We start from the raw sequence: 6,000 nt of genomic DNA on the forward strand, positions 1-6,000 counted from the left end.
GATTGGCAGGGGAGCTCGGACACAAGAAAAGCACCAAAATGGAGCCACAAATGAGAACAAGGGGAATGGAAACGGAAAAGTTTCTGAACATCTGTTCAAGTAAGAGTGCTTCACCTGTTATTTCGGTTTGTACGGGTGGTTAAAGTAATCATTGTGTGCAACAAATTTAACCATTCCTTTTCAACTTTTTTTTTTGGTTTCCATTTTGTCACAAAAAAAGAACTTTGGTCATTGTCATGGTAATAACAGGTGGCATCTTTTGTGTATTATGTTTATGGGTTATACGAAGATTATGGCTGCATTTCCTTTTTTTAAATGTGTCTGCTCTGCATTTTACATTTTTACACATTTACACGTATATATAAATACAGCTTCTTCTGTGTGTATTTCTACGTATTATCTATTCATACAGCCGAACATAAGCTCAAGCGAATTGGGTTTGAAGTGATCATTCACTGAGAAATGAAGCATCAAATTCCCCCTCTTACCTGAAAGATTTTCATTTCACCTGAAATTGTCAGCTCTTCACGATGTCCGATTGCGGATTCAAAGCTGTAATCTACAGGGGCATTTTAAGTGAAGTGCACTTGCCTGTCTGGGAATTTTCACTTGCCACTCCTGGTATACAAACTGAGCCCCCAAACCACTACCCCACAGTGATGGCCCAAAGAAATTTTAATCTCGTTTCAGGACTGCATACTGCCAACTCATAGCAATCTTAAAATTTGTGGCGTGTTCAATTGTTGCCATTGCTTGACAGGGCCATACTTACATACTGTCATGCCACTGATATTTGGTCTTTTTGAAATTGCTCTTCATTCACTGTACTGAATGGTGTGTTCTTTGTCCATTTCAGTTGGCTTGGATCCTATGAGAAAAATGTTTCAAAAGCAGCATTGTGAATAACGATGTGTCAGTGCATTGAATCGATTCTCTGACAAAAAGTACTGTCATCCAGTACTTGACTTTCCTTTTGAAACTCAAGAGACATACAGAGTTTGAGTTATTACTCAATCATACGGCATTGACTGTTAGCATCGCGTGTTTTCTATGCTTTTCCCTCCTTTTTTCTCCATAATTTGAAAGCATAATCGTGCTCGCGCCGCAACACTCCATTGCCAAGTCAGCAAGCGTGTACTCTCCTCCAAAGCGCGCAATCTTGATCTTGCACGGACATGAGTTGGAGGAAGACGCTTAGCGTGCAGCTCAACAGATGAGCTCCAGATATATCACCCGGCCCATCTAAACTGCACTATACTGACCTATGCAATTTGGTCTTCTATTATTCCTGTTAGCTATTACCTCAGCTGTAACCCGCTTAACCCATTTTATTTGCGTGGTGCATTTGCGGGCTGCTGGCCACAGTCGGCACTAGAGCAGTCCAGGCTCTATGCCAGACCATGCACCAGAACAGTGCCTTAACAGGATGAGTCGTGGCAGTCCCCACTGGATGCGTAGCAGTAACAGAAAACACAAGGTCAAACATACTGAACTATTGGCCAAATCAAAATAGGGGACTTGGCCATCTCAGTGTGCAAGCTTTAGAAAACAGCTGTTTTTACTCCAGAAGTATGATGAATCCTGTAACTAAACTTCTGAAATACATTGGGCAATACTATCAGTTCTCCTTCGTTTACAGTCTGGAAACCAGCCTGCCTCATTCCGATTTTCTAGGTTTATAAGCTGTAATATAACCTTTTACAAGTACTTTAGACTTAAGTCCGTGAGCAGTTAAACTGGAGTTTGATCTCTGCTGAATAATTATGTTTCCTAATCATGAAATAGTGTGGAACTATAAAGGTAACCAGCTATGAGACTGTTCTCCTAGTAAGCCAGAAGGGGAAACCTTAGAAGGAAAGCCATCTTCCTGGGGCTGTGCAGTGTGGAGAAGTGGTCCAAAGCTTCTGAACCCAAGAGCTTGCCTCTCATGTGAGTCACTACTGCCTTTAAAATTCACTTCCGTCTCAGAATGGGTAAATTGAAAAATACTTGAAAAATCGCTCGCTGACGTTCGTATGAGCAGCAGCTGCAGAATGGATGGGACCCACTTTCGCGGCATTACCTGTTCCTGGATCCTTTCGCTTCCATCATTAGCTGCTATTATCAGCTGAATACTTGAACAAACCCCATTTAGCATGATCTCTGTGAACCCTCACCTTGTGAGGCATTTGCAGGTTTTATTCATTTAGCTTAAAAATCACAAAGGGATTGAGTCACTGAAGTTCATTTCCCATACAGCCGAGAGTGTCTATGCCTGTGGATTGATTTTTTTCCCTTCTAAACCAACCTGTGCTTAAAGTGGTTAGGTCCGTGTCTGTTCATGGGTTTTCAGTAAGGTTTAGCGTGTCACACATGCACTTCCAGTAAGCAGTAGGCGTAAATGAAAACACAAGATTTTCCTTTGAAATCATAATTACAGATTTTGTTGATCACAAGGAAAGTTTCTATGGCAACAGAATGGAAAGCCAAGGAACTTTTGCAATAATTATTTTTAATCAATTCCAGACGTAAATGTCATGTCATCCTTATTTCGGTGAAAATTACACAAAACTCTTCCTCTTCTTGACATGAAGTGTGGCCAGTTCCATCAAAGACTGACAGCAAATTAACGCTCTTTCAACTGATATTTGTGCAAATTGCTTTTCCATCACTTTTCCAATTCCATTCCAGGCGAAAGCAGATTGTCGAAATGCTGGTCCTGCAGTGGCAGGGTAATGGAACAGCCAGAGGAGACTTCCCTGTCCCCATTGGAGCATTTTGTGAATGCTTCAGGGATTAGGAGAGGTATACTGAGCTGGCAAAGCTCAGCCTTACCATGTGGCTTTCTGGATAAATGGCTGAAACTAGCTTCTTCTTCTTCCCAGAAATGGCTCCCATATGGATTCAAGGATGGATTCTCCCACCAACAACCCCCCCTCCTTTCTTTTCTGAGAACCTAATGAGCCATAGGCAAACTTTTAATACTCTTTAAGATGTTACGGCTCATTCTTTCCAAGAGGGCACTGGGTTGGGAACACCAAAATAAAACTTTAAAGAAAGAAATTTTAAAATGTAAAAAACAAAAGGTAAAAGTTAAATTCTATCTGTTGTCCAATGGAATTGTAAAAATGGAGTGTCAGTTTTTGTGTTTTATTATATATTCCATGCATTAGGTCATTTTATTGTTGGTCATTTATAAGCTGTAATATTTCTATGTGAAACAGATTTCATGTAACCCTGAGAACTATAATTGAATACTTACGTAGACCTATATGATATTTTGTCAGCGCTAAGAGATTTAATTCATGCCAGGAGGCCTCGCCCTTCTGCTCTGAGAGATATCAGGCCCCTGAGTGACACTGACCATCTGTTGCATCCTTTATCCTTTCCATATTTGACAGCTGCACCCATTTACACATCCGCACTTCAAATGTCCGGCTGGCCATCACCCTAGGAAGTGAGCTTCTTCACATATGATGACATTGCCCGGTGATCCTTGAGCACTTTGGAGGGAAACATTTGTTTCCTGGTTGGCCGCTCATGATTGTGTGGCTAGTCCTTTTCAGGCGTCTATCATAATAATATCAGTGATGCTCAGCAATTTTTGGCTTTCATTTTGGGTCAGTTGGCAAGCGCCATTGGTCCAGACGCAAACAGCTAATCGCTAATCGCTTCAGTTCGCAATAATTAGTTCAAGCAATTTTCTTGAAATGCATCAGAAAATATTAAAAATTATCTTTGGCACTGGGTTTTTGAACTGCTGTAATATTTACCTGCTGATTGTGCTGTAGTGGGTCACGAAAAACACATCCTAAAGTGCAAAAGGTAGCCATTAATGAGTCGCTATAGCTTTTACTGCACATGCTCAGACCCGTTGCCCGTTGTCTCTGTCCTGAGAGGTCCCGTGGTGCTTTTCCCTCCAGGGTTGCTGCTCCTCCGGGCTCCAGCTTTGTCTTAGCGACCCTGTTCTAGCTTTTCCGAAAAAAAAAAATAAAAGCCTCTCGTCAGGGTGAACCGCCGCAGTCGGCTCGAGTCCTCGAGGGGAGACGCACCTTTTCATCTCCCGCCACCACCCCCTCCGGAACATTCCGCGCCTTTGTTGATGGAGTAGCACTTTGTGTATCTTCCTGAAAACAGCTTGAGGTGCCGAGCTCTCCGCCGCCACTTATCTCCTGTCGCATGAGTCGGCTGAGAGGGGCATTGTTCTGACTGATAGGGCACTTCCCCCGAGGCCATCCTCCATGGGATTCAACAGTCCCATTCCGCTCTCTGCTGCTCTTTTAAAAACAGCGCGAATTCACACCACGACCTGCGACCAAACAATGTTAGTGTTTTTTTTGGAGGACACTTTCCTGAGGACTATTCCTGATGCTGTTTTTGGTGCTGCTTTTGATAGAGAGGTATTGGACATATCAACTTTGGGCTTTAACCTATGCGCTTAAATCACAGACTGGGATTGACAGAGAAAGTTGTGCCTTCAAGAGGACACAATAAATTCTCTTTTAAAAAGGGGTGATAAAGTGACTTGTGCAAAATGGAATTTCAAGAGGGAAGGGGAGGGGCTCCTAGAATCTCATTTCATACTGCAAAGTCCTCCTCCTGCAGGTTTAAAGATGGGTGATCTCATTTAAGAACAACCCGCTGCTTCTCAGTAGGAACGGTTACAGTCAGGAGGGCACTGGAGTTCAACGTCTAAGATGAAACCATGTGGTCTTAGCCAGGGTCTGCAAAACAGCCCTTAAAGTGAAATCGATCCCATTACTAACATATGTGAGTTAGGGTGTTCCAGCATAGTGGAGGTGACGCAGTTTCAACGCCCATTTTGCCGTTATCAAAAAATATTTAACTGCTCACGCAAGTCATATTTTGTGCAAAATACATAACTTATATAACAGACTCTTTTACCCTGTGCACAACACTGTAGAATGATTCTCTATGAACACTGGTGTTGGATAGACTGAGGCAATTCTGTGGATTTAGAGGTAAAGTTTTTCTCTACTGTCCTTCATCAAAAAGTGAAACTGATAAAGATTTCATGTTTAATTCAGTTTGAGCCTCTAGCTCTGACTTTGGTTCCGTCTTGTAAAAAATTTCTTGATCTCAAGGGAATTCATGATTCAAATAAATGTTAAATGATAATGGCACAATGCAGCTGCATAGATCTAATATAAGACCATCTATCTTACATGCTGCTTCTTATCATAATTTAATTGAAGTGGAGTCAGTTAGCGCTGTACTTTTGCCAATTCCCTAGAGTTGTATTAAACCCAATTTTTCTACATGCCCCTTTTCCTTTCACATAATATTTGTCTCTCTTTTTTAAGACAAAGGACAGATATCAGCTTTGTATTAGTTCATGGTCAGAATGCTAAAACTAACACCACTCACCAAAAATATGTTTCACATATTGGAATAATCCATGCGTTTCAAATAAGCACTGTACAACTACTAGTTTGAACACTGGACAACAGTGCTTTAGATGCAAATCCCAAACAACTCCTAAACTCAGACCAGACGCCACAAAAGATGTTTTGTTCAGATGTTTTTTTTTTTTTTCTCTAAAGTGTTATCTTTCTCTGTCTGGCTTTAATTTAATTTCTTTCTTTTTAATGGCAAGATTCCTTTTTTGGTTTCCCATTTTACACCACCCACAATAGTGGGCTTTGGATTATAAATATTTGCCTTTCCAATTGGCCCATGTTAATGCAGACACTTGCAACATGGAAACTGATCCAAACTGTCGCTCTTTTAAGAACATCCAACCAAAGATAAATTTAATTATATGAATAGGAAATGAACGTTTTAATACAGTTTATGAGCAAAGTATTTACCAGTGATAGTTATTTAAAAGTAGTTTTCTGTCTAACTCTCAGATTCAGCTAACATGGAAGAAAAAAATGGTTATAGGCCCAGTGTTGCAGAAAATTCCTATTTTACAGCTGAAATAAAATCACCTAATCCCCACTTGGCAAAGAGATTTTATACCAACTCCAACAACACTTCCAACAGAAAAGGTGTGAG

Source organism: Anguilla anguilla, chromosome 5 (assembly GCF_013347855.1).
Source record: "Anguilla anguilla isolate fAngAng1 chromosome 5, fAngAng1.pri, whole genome shotgun sequence".
Lineage (NCBI taxonomy): Eukaryota > Metazoa > Chordata > Actinopteri > Anguilliformes > Anguillidae > Anguilla > Anguilla anguilla.